This window comes from Betta splendens, chromosome 13 (assembly GCF_900634795.4).
Source record: "Betta splendens chromosome 13, fBetSpl5.4, whole genome shotgun sequence".
Classification (NCBI taxonomy): Eukaryota; Metazoa; Chordata; class Actinopteri; order Anabantiformes; family Osphronemidae; genus Betta; species Betta splendens.
Window position 1 is genome coordinate 15,256,570 of NC_040893.2, and position 26,050 is coordinate 15,282,619.

Below are 26,050 nucleotides of genomic sequence, written 5' to 3' on the forward strand. Positions count from 1 at the left end.
GCATTTTCCTCCAGCGCTCAGAATATGGTCTTGGGCCCTGGGACAAGTTGAAGGAAAGAGAGGAGGAGGGAGGAGATGCTGTCATGATGAAGAGGAAGAGCGGGACGGGGAGAGGAGGGAGCCGGGGACTCTTTTTGATCTCTGCCTCTTAATAAATCTGTCAGGGCTAAACAGAAAGGGAACGAGAGAAAGCGGGCGAGCGAGCGAGTGAGCGAGCAGTGGATCTGTCCACAGAGGTCGTCACCAGGTGGTTTCAAGAGCGGATCCGTTTCTGCTCCTCCTGCTCTTCATGTGCATTGCTGACTTCAAGTATTTATGCAACAGACTGACATCAATTAAATGTTTATTACTCATTTGTTTACAATTCAAAAGTTATGTATGGTTGGGTTCAGCCAATGGTTTTATTTATGAACAGTCAACATGTGACAGATGTGCAAACATACATTTTCTTTCCCATAAAGCAGCTGCCACTTTTTCACTCATTTATCCACCTCCAGTTTTTTTTTTTTTTCAAATGTTTTTTCTCGCGTGCCATCGAGCCTCCAGCTCTGCCTCATCCTTACACATCTTTCATACACAAACACCAATACAAGTGTGACTTCACAGCATGTTCTAGAGCTGAAGGTAAAACAAGACGTCAGCATTGACACAATAAAAACACATGAACCGTCCTGTAAAACAAAGTACACACACATACAGTAAATGCACACAGTGAGGAAGAGACTGCGTTTATATTTACCTTTTCCTCCCATGAATTGTGTTTATTGTTTCACATTGCCGCTAGCTTGTGATATCGGTGACACCAAGACTCCCAGTTGGAGAGTAAAGCCTAGATAAGATAGATGCAGCCGTGTGCGGTCACGTATGTGTGTGCGCCTTGTTATGGCACTTGCCGTTGGCAGGCCATATAACTCAGGTTAATGTTATCTTATTTCACATAGCTCTGAGGCAACCTCAGGGAGTAGATCATTTGGAGCGCTCTTATTACTTTTCATTAGGCTAATGTGACGGATGGGGGGATTTACAGCAGGGGAGGAGAGTGTACACACACCGTGACACACTTTCCCTGCAACGCTCACATGTCTGTGTGTGGGTGTTTGTGGGGTGGGCTTTGGTTCTTAAGACAGCACGACTTTGCTGCCAACACATAAATATGGGCACGACCTTTGACCCCGGTGCAGTTGAACACTAGATGTGCGCGTCAGTGGTTTTAACCATTGGACTCAACAGTTTTAACTTTGTTTCACACACACAAACAAGTTTACCTGAAACAGCTGCACTAAAGTAAACGTCTTCTGTCTACAACCTTGACCCACATCTTTAACGTTCTTGCTCAGATGACCCACAATGGAGTTCACGCCTTGAAAACAGGCTTCCTCTCATCTACTGTAAAATCCTAATTGCTAAGCCTGAAACACTTCTTCTGTTTATTCATGTCTCACACGTGCTTGTATAAACACACATCATTGCAGTCACAGTGGAGGTCTGGTGTGTGGCTTCTGTGTGGAACCACAAAGCGTTTACTTCCCAGTTCTCCTTTCCTGGAAGTTACGCTCCTCATCTGATGGGTGGTCTGCAACATCACTCAAGATTTGTTTTATGTATTCTGGCAATAAAAAAAAAAAATTGCTCATGACTTGCTTTCTCCTCTCCTCTCTGTTCATCCTTCAGTCCATCTGCCGTCCAGGCCTTGAGGCCACTGATGTTTGTTTCCATCTTTCCTCGTCCTTTCTTCTGCCCCCTTACAGTAAACACCTGCACACTCTCTGAATGGAAATGCAAGATGAATAGCCGTGTTGAAAGACTGATGACAGCTCTGAAGAGATCCCTTTCACATGCATAAATACTGAGAAGGGTGGGGTGGGGGGGCGAGCAAGTGTGGAAGTGTGCATGTGTGAGGCAGCCCAGTGTGGGAGGCACGACCCGCATTTACATTCTCATTCAGTCATTATCCGTCATATTAGCGTCCTTGAATTTGGTAAAATTTCAGTTTTGGTTCTCTAATATCTATCATCAAAAGCTCAGATAATACATTATTATTGCAGTTATGTTTTCCATTTTGCCTTTGAACCTCCAGCCGCACATCATTAGATAAAATGTTGGTCATTTATTACTTTTAATAAACAGAAACCCCGTAACCTAGTTGCTCATATAGCAGCTCTATGCCAGTGTTTTTACGTGTTTCAGTCCATTAAACTCAAATCGCCTGTGTTTTACTGAAAGTTCCTGCTGACTGTTTTCCAAAGCATACAATGTATTTTTAGATTGATTTCCCTACCTCTGGGCAGCCACTGGTTTCCATTCCTTTCTATATGAAAATCAGCTTGGGGAGGGTACAGTAAGAATTAGTTTGAGCCAGGTAATCCATCATAGTGGAATTTTTGTTGACTTTATTTTCTGACAATGTTAATCTGCTGTGATGGTGCCACAGTTATGGGGAAAGACTGTTTTGACTTTGACATCTGCATTTGAAATGCCTCTAACAGTAACAGTGGTTCAAAGAATTTCCAAACTTATGTTAATGGTTTCGATAATTAATTTCACTAAATGGTGACCACTGTGGTTACGACCTGTTATTACCAAAGAATTTCATCATCCATTTCAATCTCTTTCCCTAAAGTCGGGCAAAAACAATGTTCATTTAATAACAATATTTATTTAAAGTCTGCTAGCATCAGATAACATCAGTAAGACTACAGCATATATTGATTCATGCAAGGGCATGTTGTGCTGCGTATGAATTTTAAGTCTGTGAAAGAAAACAAAGATTGGTAATACGACAGTCCCTCCACTGACACTCAGTCTACTGCAAGCTTATTAAGTTGTACATATAATCATTTGAATGCATTTACAGTAGGGTTTTCATAAATGAACACAAGGCTCGTACATCTTCTTGATTCACCTGGTTCATTTGGTGTCTTTGCCTTGGATTTACAGTCTTCTCTTAGTGTGTTCTTCAGCCAGCGCTGTTCCAGTAAAAAGCCTCATTTTATGAATTCAAAATGACAGTGATCCCTTTATCTGTCCTGATGTGTCCTAATATAAAGCTGACACCTGTTTCTTACTGTGAGTCCAAATGTCTGCAGTGGGAACAGTCCAACGCGTAGCTTCAATCCTGGGCGGTGAACTATTCGGCTTGAAAAATTGAAAACACCTGTGTGAGTTTGCCTTTAGCCCAGTAAATTCAGCCCTTATCTAATAAATGCACAGCAATAATTTCAGTTTGGCTTTAGAATTTATGTCATAAATTGACTTGATAACTTTTTTATTAGCTTAGCCTTGTGAACTATAAATTGTAGGAAGATAAAGAGAATAAATCTGACACTGAAGCTAAGCTCGGGATTTAAAATAGATTTGTGAAATAATGCCCAAAACTTTACACCTAATTAATATTTTCCCCTGTTGAAACAGAAACTATTCAGTGGACTTCTTTATTTCATCCTGATACAAAGATAAACTTTGACTAATGCTCATTTTCAGTGTGCGTAAACTGCATTAAGCCTGACATACTGGATCGACTCCTGCCAACCTCCCTGCAGCCATAAAGACGACTGGCAGTGAACAAAGAATCTCTCACATAAAGCATGATTGGTATTTGGGCTCTGGCTTGCTGAGTCACTTTGGTTAATGCTGCAATAGATGGACACAGAGCTCTTATTTTGGCAGCAAGCTCTTGGAACGGTCACTGATATGATATACAGCCGCTCTTAATACACTCACTGGCTCTCAAATATGTAATGGAGCAAATTAATGCAGTAGCCTCAGACAGAGACACCCAGAATTGAAAACCAATTTAATCAACCTTTGTCCATCTCTGTCATTTCTTTCTCCCTCCATCAGCTGCTTTTTCCTTTTTTTTCCCTACTCACTCAAGCCTGGCTTTGCGATGGGCAGGGCTGAGTGTGGACAGGACACGTTTAGCTGGAGCGGCTCATTCTCAGCATAGGGTTTACTTAGAATCATTGTATAAATGGTAACGAACTGTTGAAAAATCTAAAACTCTTTTATCAGTTTTAATTCGCTATAGGTTTTTGAGCAACCCAGTGCGGATCAGCTAAACTGTGTTAGGAGATTGGAATGACATGCTGCTCCTGATTCTTTATTCCTCTTACTCTGCCTCTAATACTCATTATAATCTCTTTGGACACACACACACACACACACACACACACACACACACATCGTTGTAGCCTCCCTATCTTAGAGGAAACACATCACATTCATGCTTGATGCCTCTCTAATGGCTTTAGTGGATTGGCATAATCTCGCTAGCCTAGCGTGCTACACATTAATAGCATGTTGTACACCGACCCCAGCGGCGCTGTCATGTTATTAGTGTCTTGTCATTAGCGTGGTGCTGCCTGCCCTCCATCTGCTGCTCCACCCCCTCTGCCTCTCCAGGGTGTTTCTGGGATACCGTCCCGGTGACCCTCGTGGCAGATCTGAGCCGCTTAGCATCGCCGCCTGATGGCGTGGCTTGGCATTGGGACAAGCCCGGTTACCTGAAGAACATCCGTGCGTCAGCGTTCTGTGATCTGATCGCACACATACTATGAGCAATGAAAGTTTGCCAGAAAACACACACACGCTCTTCTCAAGGAGGGTGTGTTCATTGTGTGCAGGCTCCAGGTCTCTAAGCCAATAGAATTAGATGAGCTGCCCCAAGTAAACATTAGCCACGACACACCTACATCTTTAGTTTTGGTTGCCATGGTCACTTTGAATTGTATTAAACTTTTAATTTAGTTTCTCTTCCTGCAGTTTGGCCTTTTCCGCTCAGCTAATATTTCTGCCTGGCACCAGGCCTTGAAATACAGAAGCAGAAAAAAATGCATTAGAAGCACAAAGTGCCTCTCTCAGTAATTTGTTTACAAACCCTTCCATTTTGGACTTTTTGTTCCATTCACGAAAAACTGCTAGCATTTAGTGTATGCCTCTGTGTCGCAGCCAAAGCGGCTTTCACAGGAAGGGTGCAACTTGGTGGAAAAACAGTGATGATGAAAGAGTAAAAGACTGATTAGATGAAGGGAGAGTGGAAGGAAGAAATAATGAGAAGCATTAAACATTAGGGTGGGGTTACAAAAAAAGGATATGGCAGATAATACCGTTCCTATGGCCACAACCACATCCAAGGGAAATGGCTTTCCAATTTGATCTGCTCAACCTGACTGGCCTTAACCTTTCCCTAACACATCTGGGATGTGAACCATCAGTGGCCAACCTCTCGAAGACTCATCACAGCAGCCACTGCATGTGCTGGAAAGCCTTACTCAAAAAATAATGGCAGCTATTTTTGCCTGTGATTTCAGGACACAGTTGTTCAAAAGTCTCGCGTGTGCAGTGGCCCTATTACCTGTCTGGTATCCAGCTGTCCAGTAGAGTAACATACTGTATAGAACTTGTTTTTTTGGATTTTCTACAGAGACAGTTCCATGATGCAAGTGCAGTCATGCGGCAGCGAAGGATTGAGACGTGTGCTGAAGCCCCAAGTGTTTATTAAATGCATAATCATGTTGCCATAGTGATTGTGTCCCTACCCCACTTTGTGCAGTGTCGTCCCATTGTCCCGATGAAAAGACAAACGTCATCATCTGCGTTGGGGGAGTCTGACATTCTCCTCTGTCTCGGTGGCGTAGCCGACACATTGAGTGTCTGGTCCCTGTGGGGAGAAAATGGCAGCGGTGGCGAAGGAGAGGGAGGAATCTCTGAAGACCAAGCTGTCTGCTTGAGACCGGCAAGTGACTGACGCAGATACTGTTACACGGCACCCGTGGGAGACGGAGCGATGGCCGGAGGAACGGAGGTGTTGCGTGTGGCGAGAGAACGACGTGAAGATGTGGAAACCAAGACAGCGAATGTGATGGAACAATAAAAATAGAAGGTTCTACCGGCCTCCGCTCCTCGTACGACTAAAGCTGAAGCATGACAGTGTTTCATGTTCTTCCCACCGAGCAAGTAAACGCTATAACTCTACTTACCTGGATGCTGTAGACAGCTTGTTGGCCCTCTCCCACACTCCTGAGGGTTTTTTTCTAGTGCCAAATGGTTCCCATGCTCTTTCTCTCCCCGTCTGCCTCCTCTTCTTAACAGAATGGATGGCAGTGTTGCGCTGAAGTGGCTCGTCTACGGCACAAATGAATAGCGCCACTCTTCCAGGACTGTGAAAAGACAGTGATGGCATTAGGCTGAGGGAAAAGTGGAGGAGGAGAGCAGAGGCCGTTACAAGAGGAAAGATGCTCGAGAATGCTCGAATGGACAAGTGGGGAAGTTATATGAAGGGATTGGGTGTAGAGGAGTTGAGGAGTGCTGATAAAATGATTAAAAGCACTGGAAAGGACAAGGTCGGACAGTGGAAACTATAGGTGGAATACAGTGAGCTATTATTAAATTATGGTGACAAAGTTTTTACCAATTACATCAAAGTTTACTATATATTCTAAGCACAATATGCATTTTATATGAAGTATTATGCAAAATATTTAATGTTGACTTGGCAAATTGAAAAGAATCCTTTATTTCTTTTCCCGTTAGCAGTGTTGCTGCCAACATTAATAACTCCGCTGGCTCTGTTTTGTAGATGAATAAATCAGTAGACACACACACACACACACACACACACACACACAGACCAATGGGCTCCGCAGATAAAAAATGCCTGTTTGGTCAGAGCTGGTGCTATGAGCACAGGATGATGGAGTGTAAAGGGAGGGAAGGGGAGAAAGGAGGAAACAGGCCATTGTACCGTCATCCTAAATGGTCCCAGAGCATCATGAGCCTCCGAAACGGACTTACCTCCCTGCTGGTGTAGTAAGGGTTATGATTTTCCCTTCAGGGGGTCAAAGGTACGACAAACACCAGTTGTGTGTCTAACTGGTGGCATCACAGCTGCTCGATTCATTTTGTTTGTCTCCCTGTCATATTCTTTACCTTCCCCCTTCCCTTGCTCGCTCTCTCTCTCTCTCTCAGCGGAAGCTTTGACTCCATGCACTGCTCGGTCTATTACTACTAATTGGGGTCAACACAGAATCGAATTGGTCTCATATGAGCTAATTTATATGTCTATTTTAGTTGACAGGCAGGGGAATAAGACTCTTGCTCTACTAATCCTCCTTGGGCATTGCCTGCTGCACATACAGTTTGAACCGCTCAGGTTTAAGCTCTGTCATTTCGCTTCCCTGCACCGCTTTGTGATGTGGTTTCCTCCTTTTGAAGAATAACGAAGGTAGTCACTGTTTTCTCTTAATAGAAGTGTTTTTTTACAACATCCACTCAAATCCCTCCCCTCCTACCTTTCCTGTTCCCGGTTTCTGCTTTTCCCATTACTCTTTAATAATCGCTTTTCTCATGTGCACACACATTGATGAGACGCTATAATGTATAGGGATTGTTTAGTGTGCGGTGGAAGCCATATGTTCTCTGTGCAGCTTAAATTTCTATTATCCTGCAGCAAAGTCAGAGGGGGGTTTGGACCTATTGTAGCCCGACTCCCTGGAATGGAGGCGGCGGGGGCTGACGGAGGAGACGGTTTGATGAGATAAATTCTAACTCGGGCCTTTTGTTACCTTGATTACAGAACGAAGCAACCCAATTACCGCCCGTGTGTGTGTTTGTGCATCTTTGTCCTCTTTCTGTGCCTCATCTCCCAAGAGATTTAAGCATTGTACCAGTACAGCTTTCAATATAAGCCCTACTTACTTTACCCAGAGTCGGTGCCGCACAAAGTTGTCTCTTTTGTGAATGAAGACAGTTAGTGGTGAACTCTCCATTTGTGCTGCAGTTGAAGCTTTTAGGCTGATGGTCTCATTCAAAGCACGAGAGCCCGAAGAGATGCTTTCTAAAATAATTACAGAAAATACATTAAGACACGTGATTGCAGAAGCAGGAAGATGTGAATAATGTTTTCATATTTTGCTACCTGCTAAATAATTCACAAACCAAAGCAGTAATTGTGTTTTCTCACTTTAATGGGTGAAAGTATGGCTTGGAAAGTTACAGGTTGGTAGTCACATAAATAAGAAGTAAGTTTGTGTATAGTAAAAAAACATGAACCTCTCAGATTCCTGGGAGCACGGGCTTGTTTTATATCTTCATTACTCACCGTTACAATCAGTAAAATGACAGTGTGAATTCTTCATTAGAATATGTAGAATTGCAGTTTAACTTGATTACAATCAGCACTAAATTCAAATAAAAGAGCTCACATCCTTAGTGACCTATCTTAGTGACATGGAGTCTGCAGAGACAGATGGAAATCCTGGATTCATTACAGTGAGCTACCTTTGTCACAGTCGGCGGCCATTTGAACTATTGCTATCATAAAAGTAGCCATTATGGCAGCTTTAAAATTTGACAGGTGGCTGTGAAAGGCTGAGCAATCCAGAGTACTTTGGTGCAGTATATTCAATTATAGTTTCTAGATGTTGGCATTGGAAGTAGAACAGGATGCAGAGGAGATTATGAGTAATGTGGATTTAATTAGGAGACTTTGGCATTAATACACCAGTGGTGTGAAGGTACAGGCAACTAATCTTATTAACTGTTATTTCTTGTTGACAATAATTACGCCCATGCATCGCATTTCATTTGACAATAATACAATGATGTGGAAAAAAGCTCTACGTACGTACGTAGCACCTAATTATGCCAAATACATTCAAACTTGAATTAAGTGCAAGCGCAGTGAATAAACCTTCCTCTGTTGCCATCGCGGGCTTGAAATGAAGACGTCAATGGGTCAAGTCCCAGTAGCACTTTAGTAGCAGAGCCAGATGTCCATCACCCAGCTGTGCTGTGTGTGTGTGACACAATATGTGTGGGATCACTCGGAGCTCAAGGGTATTTGATGTCAGTGTCTGGGGAAAGTGCGAGAGTGTTAAAAACGGCATTTAAATTCCACAGGGCTCGCTTGCTTATTGATTATGAGCATTAACGTGTGTGTGGTTAACGGAGTAGTGGCTAAACGCATGTGTGTTTCGCGTCCATCCATCTGTGTCGCCTTCTGTGTGTCCGGGACGGCCAGCGCGTCCCGTCTTATGAGAACAGAATACCTGACGCAGAAGGATAATCAGCACTTGAATTCATTTTCCAATATCCCTTCTGCTCAATGGGGCCTTTGTTTGGGATTGTTAGCAACATTTGTCAAAGTCAATCCTGTGTTTTGACAGTCCAGTGCTTATTTGGCAGCAATCCAAATTCCTTTAACGTTCCATCATCATCAACATCATTAAGGCTTTTTAATCCCCCCCCCCCCCTTAGTTCAGTTTACTCAACTACAGTGAAGGCACCTGCCCGCTATCCGCTCCGCCACTTAAGACGGGGGAATCCAAGCAGAGAATGACTCATCCTCCTCTTATTAGCTGCCTGTGAGTGTGTGTGTGAGGAAGTGTGTGATTTATGTCGGCACTCAGTGTCTCCTGGTCTCAGATCTCTGTGGGCCTTCGGCCGCTCTCTAAACAGTTATGTGCACACTTAAAGGCACTCCTGCGCACACACAGCCATAGACGCAGGCTACGTCCAGCGCCTACAGCTGCACACCAATGCCTTCCAGATGTCCATCCATCTTAAGGTAGCCCACGCTGACAGGTGAACTCTCCACTGTCTGTGTGGGACCGCCGCCATCACTCATTGCTCGCTGCCTGCGTGGCAATTAGATGTTGCCATGACGGAAACGCGCAGTTGGACAAACAAGAGCCACGTTCAACCATGAGCTCACACCCAAGAACATGCATTTGTGAGCACGCATGCGGCGTGAATGCGGTCTATCAGTGCAGCCATAGGCTCCTGCAGACCTCCACCCCCCGGGACTCCTACCATCCACATGATGGAGTTCTCCTTCACCACATGTAGAAATTGCCCATCTTCTCTCCCCTACCTTTTCCTGAGTCATAAACTCCTTTATGTGAGAATAAGTGAGTGCCGATGGAGACCAATTCATCAAACATATTTTAGTGGTCCTCTGCTGAAACCCCTCTTAAGAGTTATCAGTCTAGTTTTGGATACGGGACAAAATTCAAGGTGCTTAACATGAGTTATGGCCCGCTACATGGAATTGTTTGAAATTTCACCAGCCTCAGGAGTGAATAAAATGAAATGAATGGCGTCTGTTTTTAAAGACTAATATCCTTTATTTTTTTACAGCTCTTTTTTTTATCAATGAGAGGGAAAGAAATCAACTCCGACTGTAAAAACGTGGTGAGAAACAAAGTGAGTTACAAAGAAAGAGCTTTAGGGTTGTGTGTGTGGGAGGGAGTTTGTTAGTGATGAAAGAATATATCAACAGGCCAGTGATCGGCCTACTGAAGAGAAATAAGAGAAGGATGGACATGGAGGAACATTAAGGAAATGAAAACAGGAGTGTGGTTGACAGGCTCTATGTTAGCTATTCCCAGATAAACCACAATGGGAACGCAGACGCACAAACACACACACACAGGCCTCGGAAGAAAGCACAACGCGTTTGGTTCGATGCACTGGCTTCGAAACGCTGCCGCCGACACAAAGCCTCCCGCGTTCACAGCCGTGTGTGTGTGTGTGTGTGTGTGTGTGTGTGTGTGTGTGTGTGTGTGTGTGTGTGTGTGTGTGTGTGTGTGTGTGTGTGTGTGTGTGTGTGTGTGTGTGTGTGTGTGTGTGTGTGTGTGTGTGTGTGTGTGTGGCACCGGGTACGCCACAGTGGCAGATGCTGCCAGCTTCCAGCCAAATGATGGAGACGATAGCTAATTGCTCAATCAGGCAATCTAATCTGGCCAATCTCATTTTCAGTTTCGTCTCTCGCCCGCTCTCTCTCTCTCCTCCCTCCTCCTCCTCCTCCTGCATACATTTCCTGACCTGTCTGCTCAACAGCTGCCAGACCAAACCAAAATGCAGAAACCCGGAGGGATATAAAAGTAGTGTATGTCCTGGAAACGGCGTTGTTGACTGACTTAATTTGGCGTAACTTTATTATTTTCCATGTAAAGCTGTTATTTCAAATGTGAGGAGTCAGTTCACGCAAATCACAATCAAAGAGAAATGGGCAAACGGTTAAATCACTTTTCCGTGTTTGTGCAGACAGACTCCACAGACTGTAAATCAAGACTTTGTTTTTGTGGTCTTCACATTGATGAGAAACATCACATTGCACTGAGTTGTAATTTAGTTTTCATAAGAATTAATAATGGTTCTGGATTTCTTTTTCAAAAAGTAAAAAGGGTGTTGGTCCTCTGAGATGCTTCGTGTTTTTGTTCTAAGCAGAGAAGCAAACTAGCACCAGATACTGACCCCTTTAACCATCGTCCATTGGCTTTTATAAATTGGTTTAAAACCAACTGACAACAGAATGTAAAGTACAGTGGGCTTTGTATCGTGAGCCTTAGTTAACATACAGTATCTGAACTGTGCTCATACGATACAAAGGCCGACTCATTGTGCGAGGGAAACAAAAAGCTACTCACCCTCCTGTTGTTGCCAACAGATCCACAGTTCCCTTTATTTTCCTTGTTTCTTGGCTCACGAGATCTTTTGACAGTTTCAACTTGGCATTGTTCTATTTTTATTTCTCATGTGGGAATCCTACATTTTCATCTGTGATTGGTTGGCTGGTGAAAAGGTGCTTGACCTTTGGTGTTTTTTTTTTTTTTTAGTGAGAATGTTTTTTAGAAGTGCTCCTCTGCTTTAAACACTGCTGGTCCTTTTGCCTTCAGCGTAGACCCACAGCTGTAGATAGAACAATACCAGACATGCAAATAACAGACGATGACATCTCCATGTCAAAATAATTGTATTAAAATATTGTTAGCTGTGATAGGTAAGTTTATAAAAGATTAAAAGCATTATGCATGTACATTAAACATGCTTCATCATCAATATTTACTCCACCCATCAATATGTTGTACACACACCTGCTCTGATAAAGTGTGTGGGCCCCTTCTTGAAAGCCACGTCTCCAGGGTGTATCAGTGGAGCATAGATGGGCTATTAATTACCCTGTTTATGTTCAGTGTGTGTGTGCATCTGTGTGTGTTAAACTCCATATGGGTGGGGAGCGTGTGTGTGTGTGTGTGTGTGTGTGTGTGTGTGTGTGTGTGTGTGTGTGTGTGTGTGTGTGTGTGTGTGTGTGTGTGTGTGTGTGTGTGTGTGTGTGTGTGTGTGTGTGTGTGTGTGTGTGTGTGTGAGAGAGACCCTCTAACCTCCTGTGACCAGGGTTAGAAGTGGTCACGCACATTAACCGAGTTAATGGTAGGTGTAACAGGGATCATTGCACACACATTCACAATAGAACAAACAAGTTTGGACACACAAAGCTCAATAAACCCCACACAGAATCACCCACAGTGTACTTTATGTAGGCACAACACAATAAATAAGTTTGCTTTTTGTATTTGCCTCTCGTGGCCCAACATGTGTGTGTGTGTGTGACACAGTTGCCATAGTGACTGAATGTGTTTGCTTCAAGCAGATGTTCTTTATGTATGGGTTCATCAGACGTGTGTGCAGGGACGCCTTCCTGGGAATAACAGGAACCAGACCGGGGACGGGATGATGATGATGATGACAAAGAAGACGTGCGTCCCAAACGTCCCGTGTGCCAGTGATTGTGTACTTGTATCAAATCCATGCCAAAAGTCTTTCTGCAGCTTACAGTATGCGCTGTATGTGGGCCAAGCTGTTTTCCTCTCCTCTCCCCCTCTTGTGTTCCGTAAAAGAGATCAGAATCAATGCAGCAGTAGCGGAGATGGCATTTTTTCCATTCCACACACTCCTCATCCATCCATCACATCCTGCTGCCTTTGTTGACACAACACGTCACCGGCCAGAAAAGGTCGTGGCGATTAGGTCACCGCTGTTGTTTTAGCACCATTTTCTGATGTGCGGATTTCTTTTTCATAACCTCACATTTATTCAAGGCTCAATTATGTGGGTCTATATAGAAAAAAGATGTGGGATTGTACCTCTGTTATTTGCTTTTAACACGAATTAATCGTTTTATTTTGTGTGAAACCTTTAAAACCCATTAAACCAGCAGCTTTCAGGCTAAAAGGTTGATATTTTAGAGATTCAAGCTTCTTACCTGACAGCAACAATTACCAAAATTGCTCTCCATTTGTATTTATCTTGCCCCTCATTAAAGGCAAATAAATTAGAGGTACACTTTAACACAGTTTATTGCTGCGCTGTGGCAGGTAATCGCGTGGTTTCATGTTCTCTTTAATAGAAGTTGTAATAGGCTAATAGGGAAAAACCATTACATGGATTTCTCTTCTGTTATTGTCCGCCGCCAGCTGCTAAAGCGACGGATCTGTGTTTTGGTACATGTCTCGATGTGTCACATCAAGTAGATTTACTGTACGACTGCCCAGGCTCAGTAGATAAGGTTACTGTGATGGCTGGTTAATGACAGCTATTGATTCCCCCTATATTTACTCATGAAGGACGTGGGATCAGTGAGAGGAGTGACATTTGATAAGGAGCGTGTCTGAAGTCATCAGAGATGCTGCTCGTCGGCTTCATGCTGCTTCTGAGAAGCAAGAAATTAGAAAACACCACACACACACATATTACAACTGTCACTGTCATTTTAATAGTCTTGTTTCATTTTATGCATTTTGATTCAGCTCTTTACAGATACTGTATGTCCCTATGATTGAATCTAAACCCACAGTATATGTTTTAAATAAGGAGACTGACACTTCTCTAACGTATCTGGTATCTTTACCATCCAGACGTCCCCCAGCACCATTAAAGCTCAACACTGACTTATCTCACTACTTCAAAGTGTAACATCATCAGTGTTTTTGCAGTAACTTCCTGACGCCTGTTTCCTGTTTCAGATTGTTCCTCAAAGGTAAAGTTTTGGAGGAACCGCGCTCTTCATGAATGCCTGTCGCTATTAATTTGATTTAATAAATTAAAATCTATTAAACCCAGCTAATGCTAATACAGCTAATGCTGTTGTGCTAAAGTTTTCCACTACTGCGCTGTATTCATTTTGTGGACTTTGTTGCCTTTTGAAGAGCTTTTCACAGAAGTTTTTGGTTTTGTAGTCATTTTAATACCTGGAGCTTCGGGGTTTCTGGACCCCAAACCTGAGAACATGAAGCTACGTCAACAAAACATTAGTGGAAAAATATCGCTTTCCCTGAATGGTGCCTTAAACTTTATATATTTGTGAGATAATCTATATTTCGGTCCCTGTAAAAAAATCCCCTAGAGTCATATAAAATTAAAAATACACCTCAGCTGATCTTTTTTTACATCTTCGTGTATCTATTATTGTTGAGGAAAGCTAAGAATAACAGTCATGTTTCATCTTTTCTCCTAAGTGTTAAATCAACAAGCCCTGTTAACACTGCTCCATACATCCAGGGGCCTGCTCTGCACATTTGCCAAAGGAAGTCAGTGCGTGCATGTGTGCGTGCGCGTGTACGTACATCATGAATATATGTTAGCAGCGCAGGAAATACCACACTTCACTGGCAGCGAGTGCCGCTGATGGCTTGTTTGCCTGTTGTGAGTGTGCGTGTGATGTTGGCGTGTGTGAAGAAGTTGATCAGTGTGAATGTGGCCCTTTCTGTGCGTGTGCGAGGAGAACGGTTTGTCTCTGTCTGTGTGTGTTTTCCTCAGACAGCTGGCTGATCTTGCTTGTCACACACACTGTTTCCTGGTAAATAAAAGTTTGAAGATGATTGATTATGGCGGCCTCTTCGCATGAATCCGAGTTTGTTTGTGTGTGGTACACAAGACAATGAGCAGCATGAGACTTCCATATTCTCAGCCACATATGGTGAAACCCCATGACACATTACTAACATTCACATTCCATAAAAATCACTGTTGGGAAATGAAACTTAAATTTAAATCACTCCTTGTTTGACAACTTGATCACCACAAAACCTCACATTATTGATTTCTTCTTGTCTTTGTAAGGGAAATATTCTGAAATATATATATATATATAAATTATGAACAATAGTTGGTTGTGTGCATAAACAACTTTGTCATTTACTTTTTAGAGTAAGCTAAACTAGTTTTGTGTTTTATTTCCATGATTTGCTTCACATTTGACAAAAAACAAGAAATCTATTGATTTCCACTTGTTCAACGATGTTCTGACAAAGACAAGATAAACCTTTATGATAGTTCATTCATGATGAATCTGCTGCCCTTGACTCTATAAAATTGAAATTCTCCAGAGCCACGATACAAACTGACATTTGCTTGTGTACACTGTACTTTCACTATGTATAGGAATGAATTAGTATAACAATTTAGCTGGAACAGATGGTTGGTGGGAAGTAAAGTTAGGCTGAAGTTACCCTCAAACCTGTCACAATGAGGCCGACACCTCATTTGAGTAGTTGACCTCATGATCTCCTGGTAAACTTTAACACAGTTAATGCATAAAATGTTAACATCTTAGTCAAACACAAAGTGTCAGGGTGGATGGTTGCTAGAATTTAATATTAATGACTATCAATACTTTAGTAAGTGATCTGCTTATACTCATCGCTAATGTTCATTTGCATTGCTCCAATCACTGACATCCACAAACGCTAATCACTATGCCAATCACACGCTTGTGCGTTTCCTGTGTAGTAAACCTGACCTACTTTGGTGTTCTACTCAAATTTACTGTTAAGTTCAAGTCTGTCAACACCGTTCGTGCCATAATGGGATTCCTGTCTGCATCTAAATTCAGATCTTTGTCAAACACCATCTTGACTTTTATATTTAGGAGGCTTTTTTTTTGTCAGCATGGAGCACCTTCATCAATCTCTCTTGTCTCCTTTCATCTCCTCCTCCTCTCTGTCTGTGTTTGTCCTTCCATCTCACTGACAGCATCAATCTAGAGCTTCCTGGCTGAACTTTGACCTCTGTCCATTTCGTGGCTGACAGAAGCCAGGCCTCGCTGTCATCTCCATCAGTCAGTATCTCACAGGGCACGCAAGTAAAATGCGTGGGCGCATGAATTGGGCATGAAAGAAAATACATGTTTCTGTTGATAATGTACGGAAAGCTCCTTTCTCATACATTCATTTTAAGACGTTGTCAGCTATTATGTGTAGTGTTGCTTTTTTATGTCCCTTTTCCCTCAACAAACCTTGCAGTGCTTTACTACAGGCCCCAGAGAGAATTTTAGTTATAGCAAACTGTAACAAGGGTAAAAGACTGAGTTGTCCCAGTCACAGAACAGCAAACCCACTATAAATGCAGCGTGTGTTGTAATGTTGACATGTGTTATTCAGCCTCTTCATCAGTGGCTTTCTCCCACTGAGCTTGTTGAACTTTACTACGATGCCTTTCTCCCTTTAGCCGTGAGAAACACCACGTCTCTGACTTGCAGTAGATACTTAGTAGCTAGAAAGTCTATTGCTAGTAGCCTCTGATGTCATTTTAAATATCCGCCCAGTATCATTAAAAAATCTCTTAATCAGACAGACACCTGAGATGCATTGCACTGATTGCCTTTTACGTTTTGTCCTGTGGGTGGTCCCGCTACGATCTTACTGTCTTTCGTAGGATTAGTGATGTTTAATTAGAAATCTCGAGCCATTTATCCAAAGCTTTAGGTGAGTAATGAGAGATCTGCCTACTCCTGCTTTGTTCGTAGCCCAGAGCGAAACAATGTCCTCACAGAATAGAAAGGTCTCTGTTTATTTACACTTTAACTCTAGAAAAAGGCTGTGGATTTAGTTTAATTCCAACACTTTCTTCGTGCCACTGTTGTTTTTAGCCACTAATGAACAAATGGCTTGTTTTGCTGTAGGACCGTTCTTCTGCCTGTAGAACCGTCATGTTGCAATAAAAAAAGAGAGAAAAACAAAATATTTCTAATGATCTTTTGTTCTAACAAAACAAATAAGTTGCCACAGCGAAAAGGGATCAATCTTGACATCCCAGCGGTGCCAGATGGTCGTACTGTAATTTAATTTTTTCCCAAAGCACTCGCTGGCCGGACTTCAGCATAATTCTTCATGTTAACATGTTCGCCTACAAGTCATTGTCAAACATTTCTCTTTTTTGTGAATTCTAGAACAAATCTCAGAGGTAGTTAATCTTTGCACGGGTTGTTTGGACAGGCCTCAGCCTTCACGCTCTCTTTGTGCCGTTCTACCGGACACCAGGCCGCGTTAATGCACAGCGGGTCGAAAAACGTGGAGGAAATGTCAAGATTAGGGCACAATAGAAGTGCAGGAAGCCCAGTATTTGTCTAATGGCGCGCACAGACACACATTAATGCGCTGCAATTGAAAGCCAGTCATTAAGCTGAAGTACAAGTGGATGTGAAAGCCAAAATAATACCGTCAGTGTAAAAATGGGCTCGGCTGTTGATGATTGTATCGGTAAATCCGCTGTCCAAATCAAGCGCCCTTGATTGCGCCGAGGAAGGACAATCAGACCCGGAGCGCGTGTCCCTGTCACCAGCAGCAGTGTGCGTCCTGAAGCGTTGAGCCGCGTCGTCCCAGTAAAAGCAGACTGGCAGAGCGCGCTCACTTTCCCAGTACTTTACAGTTGGGTAATAATCTGAATTGGCAGAATGGCAGCATGGGAAAATAAGCCAAGGATCTGAAGTGGAGTGTTCCAGTTTGGAGCGACAGTGTGTGTCGTCTCTGCAGCGGGCTTCGTTGTGTTACTCTTGTTACTTATTCCTCTCTCCTCCCTCTTGCTTCAAACCTGACTACGCGTATAGTGCTGTACGAAACCCGTCTGCCGTGACACACATAATTTCAACCTAAATGTTGAGACTGAGATGAGACGTGATCTCACTGATCACACTGATCGTGTGTGTGTGTGTGTGTGTGTGTGTGTGTGTGTGTGTGTGTGTGTGTGTGTGTGTGTGTGTGTGTGTGTGTGTGTGTGTGTGTGTGTGTGTGTGTGTGTGTGTGTGTGTGTGTGTCCAGAAACTGCCAAGGACTCCATTTTGGAGAGACATAAAGTATAAACTCCCCCGTACAACAGGCTCCAGCTCCTTCCTTTCACCCGTTCTGTTGCCATCTGCTTTACAACCAAACACTGCCCACACGCAGGAAAATAACTAACTTCAGACGCTGAGAAGTAACTTAGCGTGCTTGTATTTGTGTCCTGGTAATGACTAAATAAGCTTAAAAATAGTACAGAGCATCATGACAGCACTAACCAAGTCCTTACATGTGTAGTAGTGCACAGAAAGGCGCATGTGTGTATTTATGCATCTGACACGTATGGCTGTAAAACCAGCTCACGTCCTTTAAATAGAGTGTTTGATTTTTCATTGAGTCAGGGTTAGAGCACAAGAATTATAGGCTGTCACGGCAGCATGTCATTAGTGTGTGTATGTGCAGGTCGGAGGGATGTGAAGGGCATTAATATCAGCCCCACTGATGGTCCTGTTCACCATGATGGATGGTAGCAAGTCTGGCAGCGTCCGCGAAGTGAAACAGAAAAAAGGCCGAGGCGAAAGGAGCCGGAGAGCGAACGAGTGGACTCAGGAACGTCCCCTGTCTGCAGCTCGCTGTCTGTTCGTCCATCTGTCGCTGCTGCATCTAATCACACGCGTCCGCGGCTCGGCCCTGCGTCCAATCAGAGGACTCGTCATCCTGCTGTCTGGACCTGCAGTCGTTACCCTGGATGTAAAAAAGGAAAAGGAGCCGAGCGCCGGGCTGTAATCATGTAGGTGTTTTGGGGGTTGGTGTCCGGACACACACACACACACACACACACACACACACACACACACACACACACACACACACACACACACACACACACTTGGCCCGTGATTGCCCGTCAGGAAGCAGTGCCACGATTTTGTTTTAGCATTTCAGCCTGAGCTCCGTCTTCCCTCGTTTCCTCTCTCTGCAGCCCATTTACGGGTTTATGGCGAAATTACCCGGCGTTATTGTGCGACTTTTGTTGTAGAACGGCGCTTTAAAGAGTCGTAACAAGAAAGCTCAACAGAATCCGTTTCATCTTCATGTGTGTCTTGAAGGTTTGAGGAGTTGTTTTATTGATGACACAATACAATAAATACTTAAAAGACCTCTGCTGAAAAGTTTCCCTTTGGCTCCAGCCCAGAGTGAAATGTCTGGATTGTCTTTGCTTGTTCTTCAGTTTGCTTTGTGTTGTGCTGTATGTACTGTAAAGACTCTGATAAATACAGTAGAGTCTGGGGCTCCACTGTACAGTAATACAGTACCTACAGTACAGTAAAAGCTTAACCTAAACAATGACATTTGTGTTTATTTTTGACTTTGAAGCTGTGCTTTAGTCGTAGTAATAAACCTTCTTCAATCACCTGGCTCTGAATTTTCTCAGCTCAGCTTTTTATTATTATTTTCCACCTCTCTGGACCACAGCTCAGCTTCATTGATTTGGTTCCGGCTTGCTGCTACTGTTTCTACATACACATGCTGATAAGCCAACGCCAGTAAGGTGAATGGGTGAACACGGTGCAGTGCCACATAAAGATCCTGGTATTTCAGGGGTGGAGCTGTGTGTAAACCAGCGGTTTGACTCCTGATTCCTCTTGGCTGCTAGTAACTGTGCCCCATGCATGCTGTCATCCACTGCAGGTGCTCATGCACAGTTTCCCCATGAGGATCAATGAAGTATGTCATTATTACAAGGATGATGGCGTCTGAATACTGGATGTGAACTTAAGAAATGACCAGAAGCACATCCACTGAAAGCCTCATTTAAATAAAGATTCTTCTAAGTCACATTTTTTATCTTCTTCGAAGCTGGACTATGTTGATAGACGGGTAATGGAAAAAAAAGCTTTGCAAAGGACGCCCGATGACAGCAGATGAGTAGGGAAGAAGGGGAGAGAGTGCTGGACTTTGGCCTGAGTAGGAAAATGAGGGGCCAGAAATGAGACAAGCGCAGATGGAGAAGCAGGAAGAGCCGTGATGAGGAAACAGGAGCAGAACCAAACTCGAGGGGGAAAAAAAAGGGGCGTGAGGAATATTGTTTCCATCCTTTAACTCCTGTTCATGCTCCAGCGCAGGCCAGCGTCTGACACTGCGCCTGTACGGCAGCCACTTCCACAATCAGCAGCGGCTGAAGAACAAGAACAAGCCGCCAATTTGTTACCTGACTCGCTGCGGCAACGCGCAGCTCTGCTTTACTGCATGCTGCAAACGGCCTTTTAACAAGCCCGCAGGGTGATGAAGTGAGATGTGTGTGTGTGGGGGTGCGCTGGCAGCAGTGCATGTGGGCTGTGACAAAGCGCAAGTGCATCTGGTTTTGCTTACTTTTTATCAGATACGAGTGAAATGTACAAACGGCATCAGAGATGTGTGTGTGTGTGTGTGTGTGTGTGTGTGTGTGTGTGTGTGTGTGTGTGTGTGTGTGTGTGTGTGTGTGTGTGTGTGTGTGTGTGTGTGTGTGTGTGTGTGTGTGTGTTGCTCTCTAACTGCCCAGACTTGTCTTAAGGGGACCTGATCGTTACCTTGTTGGCTATTTACTGTCACTGATCCCTTTACGCTTCCTTGAGCTGCTACAAAAACCCACTGAACTGCGTCTCACACACACACACACACACACACACACACACACACACACACCCACACACCTTCTCCTTTGCTCGATTGAAAATCAGTCATTCACGATTGGAAAAAAACAAAAATAGGACAACCCCCAAAGTTCCAGCTCAGTGTTCACCTTGAACTCCTGTTTGGTGGTGGTTTGAGGGATGAGCCAGATAAACGAAGGTGGAACGGAAGCGAGGAACAAAACGCTCCGTCGTCCACGTTACTGAGGAGTAAAACACACGCGAGCTAACGAGGCCAATCGCTGACGGGCGCCAAGACTTTGCCTTTTAGTGCGGATGAAATGGAATGGCTCCCTCCTCCCTGCGCCTCTGCTGCCTTTTCCTTCTGTCTTTAATAGCGCTCGTATAGTGAGTGTATAAACTTTGGCGGCGAGGTGACACTCGGGCAGTGTCTTGTATTTCAATCCCGCTCGCTCCGAGGCAATAAACCTGAGACGACGGCTGACTTGGTTCTTGTTCTTCTCTTTGCTGCCGGCACCTCAGGTTTGCTTTTGTCTGCCAAGAAAGAGGCGGTTTTGATGCTCGCTGGTGAAACCACTACACTTATTATCAGCTTTTTCAGGCTACGAAATTAATATCTCACCATTAACTTTTGCAAAGGAAGAGTTTTACCCCGTGTCTGGGGAAAATATCAGTTTCAAACCTTTTAAGACCAACAACAACAAAGATCTTTGTCATCATAAATTTGATTTACTGTAGATGGATTATAAAATTTCCTTTGTTTACATCTTAATTGACATCAGTGAAGTAACATCCTATGCACCTGTTATTATTTAGTTTTATTTAATTAGGAAATCATTAGAATAATGTCTCTCTCGTTAGAGAAACTTGAAACATTCAAATTAAAAACAGAGCGATGCAATTAATTTAGTGAAATAAACATCACAGGCTAATTCCACTGCTTCCATGTATTACCGGTAACATGAGCTCATTAAACAATAACCTTGAATCCTTCTGAAGACGCGTATTTGGTGTGTTCCAGATGCCAGACATTTTTTTCCCATTTTCTTTGTCCCCGTCAATTGTATAGTTTTGTGTTTTCGCCAAATTTCAAACTGTTACTTAAACATTATTTATTAATATTTACTTTGCAAACCTGCAGATGTCACATCTTAGTTCTCTCTCAGACTCATAGTCTGATTCCTTTAAATGTGGACACATACTGTGTGATTGCGAGCATCCTGCACTGTTCCAGCTACATGTAGATGCTGATAACTACAAGAACATTCGGAAACACTTTTGCTTCATCCTGCATCAAGCCCATAGATTTCCTGTAGATTGAGCTGCAATTAGGACAATAAAAACAAACGGTCGAGCTTTAGGATCTGCCCGACCGCCTCCTTCTTCACTTCCTTTTTCACCAAACTTCTGTAATGCTTTAAATATCGCTGCTGTCTGAGTGGTCCCGTTTGCCCAGACGTCCGACCAGTGGCTGCTTTGAGCGGTGTCTGAGCGGACCAGGTGAGGGGGTCAGCTCCAAGAACAGCAGCTGGGGAAAGAAATGAATAAAGCAGCAGCTCCACGAGGAAGCCCAGTGGGCTGTTATTGGGCTTTGTGGGTTTTAGCCGTTTTTACTGAGGGCACAGTGTCTCCTCAAAATGTCAGCTTGAGAATTCAATGCTGGCAAGTAGACATCTGTTCATCAGCGCTGCCAATTCACGTGTACAGACTAATGCGATCAATTCACAGAGTCTGCTTGGGCCCAGTGGACATTCTATTGGGCTCGAGCTTGTTTCTTAGAGGACTTGATGGGCTGAGCAGGTTGGCCTCGAGTGCAGGTTCTGGTGCCTTTCCCTACTGGCGCGCACGCGGCTCCGTGCGGCTGCTAAGTAGTGATTACTGGATTTGGCGCCGGCAACAGCTGTAGTAGAGTGAAATGTGGAAATGTGGCCCCGGAGAAGCCGCACTTAATGGCAGCAGGAAACGCAGCCCAGGTTCACCCACAGCGCAACGTGCAGAGCGTGTGTGTGTGGGTGTAACGGGGAGAGAGAGCGGGCGGGCGGGCGGGCGAGCGAGCGGAAAGTGGCTGAAAATAGGGGACGGAGGAAGCAGCCATGGGCTTCAACTGTATAATGTACAAAACAGCATAATGTGAGCGCAGATGCTGCAATAAAGTCTCAAAGCGGCGTCTGACTGAGAATTTGAATGTGTGAGACGCGTTCGAGGACACGAGGTGCTGTAAACGCGTCAACATTCTAGGTACAGTGTACATGAATTCAATTGCAATATAGTGTAGTGACACGTGTGTAGTGTGTATCCATTCAAAGAAACACCACTACAGTGTGTAGCTGATAAAACTATTCTACCAATCTGAGAAATGTGTATCTGTGTGAACAGTGAATGCCGCAGCAGCAGCGCTTCAGTGTAAATGAGTGTCTCATAATTATGGTTCTGGAACTGTAAACAAAAACACTTTAATGAACTATAGTTGATAAAGTGCTAATGCGTATAGTAGACTGTACTTAGCGGTGAGTGTGCGATGGAGTGGGCAGTGAGCGGCGTTGTGTGTCTGCAGCTGTCATTCACTCCTACTGCTTTGTTCCTCAAAGCCGTGTGGCTTTTTAATGAATCGAATAAACACTTAAAAAGCAATATGAGCAAGCAATTAGCATTAACTAAATATAATACTAATGGCTTTTGGCTTCGTTAAACTTCACAGACAAGTCTGTAATGTCAAAATGTTTTATGGTGTTTACTTCTTCCAGTGTTTTTTTTTATTTCTTTTTTTTATTATTTTAGCCTGTTCCTCGTTGCCATGCAGTAGTCGTTCATGCAGTCAAAGCCGCAGCCCGCGGTGAGCATTATCTGGACTGCTGTAAAACAGATGCACTGCCAGCAAAAAAAAAAAAAAAAAAAAAGAACCCACAGCCAACACGGGCTAAAGTGGAGAATGAATGGGGGAGGCACGGCGTTCTCCTCCCATCCCTCCCCCTCTTCTCCCCACCTGTCTCCCACCGTCTGTGGGAGCAGACCTCAGGGAGTGTTGAGGCAGAGCAGGGGTGTTTTCTTTTCTTCTCGGCGAAGGCGAGCGGATCGATATCTCTCGTAATCGTCCTCTCCACGTTGACATTTCTCTGCCTCTCCTCGGAGGCCGTTTAAGCGTCAGATGAATAAAGCTGTCACGGCCCATTCCACCCCTTGTCCTGTGAAGCTCCCGCATCCCTGGCAGCCAGCCCTCGCTCCCCTCTATCATCCGGCCGCGCTATTGGCTCAGACACCCTCAGACAGTGACTAATGGCGCTCTGTGATTGGTGGAGACTGACGTGCGAGCTGATTGATTGCCTTCTGTGATTGGCCCGGGCTAATTAGAGCCCATCGGAGACAGGATAATGGATGGGTTAGCACCGCCTCCACCCTCCCCTTTCTCCTTGGCTTCAAGCTGCTTAAAGTGATTGTCTCAGGATATTTTCTAGTTTTATTAGCTGCTAATTAAAAGGATTTAATTAAATGATGAGCATTGGCAAGTAGGTAAGAAAGTACCAATGCACTCCTTTGGCTGTTCCAAAGAGCATAAGCTGTAATTAGACTGGATTTGAACTACCTTGAGTTTCTTTTAAACACCATCTTATCATTGATTGTTGCAAAACTAGCAGACGTGAAAAGAGCCAGTAAACCTTGTAATTCTGTGATCACATTCATTCACATTGAACAAGTATTTGAGTTTTTTGTCTAGACATACGGCCTTAGGATTCAATTATATTCCTCTCAGGTTAATGTCATGCCAACAATAAGCCTTCACATTGGATTAAGCAGTAGAGTCGGTCGGATCAGTCTTTTTTAAGCCAGGACATTTGTCATAGCTTCCAGCTTTGCTTCTACCTGTCTCTGACTTTTTGTGTCCACATGCTTTGGCAGTTTTAGTGATGCCACATTTGAACCTGTACCTACGGCCCGAGCGTTTGCAGACTCTAATTGAAGCCAGAGTGTTTTTCTTCCATACAATTTGGTTATTAGCAGATCATAAAGCTCTGATGACATAATGTGGTTAGCCTGGTGGCTCTCTGGTTCACCAGTCTCTCTCCCACTGCCTCTTTTTTTTTTTCCTCCTCCTTTTACTTCTCTGTGCTCTTTGGTCACAGTAGTGAGTGGTTGCATTCCTGAGACGCCCGTTGCAATAACATCTTAGTGCTTTAAGCAAACTCTGCTCACCACAAACCTCCCTCCGCCTTCTTTTCCTCACCCTCCCAGTGCCTACTCCTCCACCTATTCCTCCATCTCGGATATTCGTTCCGTCATCCCATCTGATGTAGGAGCGGTTTTTATTATAACCCAATCATAAAGAACCGCCGTTGGCCGTGCTCCAGTCACTAATGCCTTGTTTCCGAGTCCAAGATAAGAAAGAAACGGAGAAATAAGGCAAAAGCAGTTTTTCTTCCTTGCCTCCGCTTTTTGCTGCTTTCCTTTCTTTCCATGCCACCCTTTGCCCACAATAAGTTCTCCACCCAAGCTACTTCACCGAAATAACGAATGGAGGAAAAGAAAAAAGGGAGCCTGAGGAGTATTACACACACACACACACACACACACACACACACACACACACACACACACACACACACTAGAAGTGAGAGGGGCCCCTGATGCCTAGCGTGCACAGTCCTGGAGAGCTTAGTGTCTCTTCAAAGACCCCTGCAGCTTTCCCAGAAGACATCATCCGCGTGTCTAACTCCCTCCAGACCCTGCGAAGGCTGCGGTGTGTGTCACTATTTGTGTGCACACACTTGAATGGTGTGATCAAGCTCCCAAAATTGGGGACAAATTGCTCTCAGGTGCAGATACTCGGGGATGAGACTTTTCTTCACTGCTCTTTCGCTCTGTCCTGGTTTTCCTCCCTCTCTCACCTCTATTCCCACTCTGCTCCCTCATCCCATCCCCTCTCCCCCAGTCCTCCTCTCTCCCCTCGCATCCTTTGGCGCCTCTGCCCCATGCCCTTTTTTTCATTCCACCGCGTTCTCTGTGCTCCTTCACCGCCTTTTTGGAAAGGCTCTTCGCTGCAGGACAAGTGTGGGGCAGAGAAATGGCTCTGTGTCTTTTTATGTATAGAATAGATTACTTCCAACTGGACTTGGAGGGAGCTTCTCTTCACTGATATCAAAGCCTGTTTGCTTCTTTTGTGGGGAGACAGAGTGGAGGAGTTTTTTTTCCTCCCTCATTTTCTCTCGCTGACATAAGAGCTTCTTTGTCCATCAAGTATGTGAGTGTGTCTATATGTTTAATGGGTACTTGTTCAAGTGGCACTCAGATACTGTATTAAAACACATTGTAAGTGTTGGGTAATTAGAATAAAGACATGATATAATAAGCATGACTTATGGAAAAACGTTTAAAGAAGCACCTACTGGTCACTAGTGATGGACTGATTTGGTCACATTCTGTCCTGTTTGTCCTCATAATTTCTTTTCTTGGCGCGTCGTCAACCACGGACCGGCTTCATTTCACCTGCACTCGGTGCTGTTTTGTCACGTGGCTGACCTTTGACCCTTGGTGATGATCCCCTCCAGAGACTGATGATGGTGAGCCTGCTTCGCTGTGTGGTCTGTTCCT

General features: G+C 44.0%; 1 long non-coding RNA gene across 9 annotated transcripts in view; it reads left to right on the plus strand.

Moving 5' to 3' along the window:
• LOC114867531 (uncharacterized) overlaps positions 1–26,050 on the plus strand; it is a 92,209-nt gene that overhangs the window by 30,053 nt on the left and 36,106 nt on the right. The window contains exon 5 of one of the 9 annotated variants that reach the window (XR_008696488.1): positions 17,877–18,096. The exons of 5 other annotated variants lie outside the window; for them this stretch is intronic. This is a non-coding gene — a long non-coding RNA (uncharacterized LOC114867531). Of the gene's footprint in view, positions 1–14; positions 1,764–5,551; positions 5,986–17,876; positions 18,097–18,296; positions 18,684–26,050 lie in introns of those variants that run through there. 3 more of the 9 variants (XR_008696489.1, XR_003787886.3, XR_003787884.3) reach the window with 3 other exon arrangements.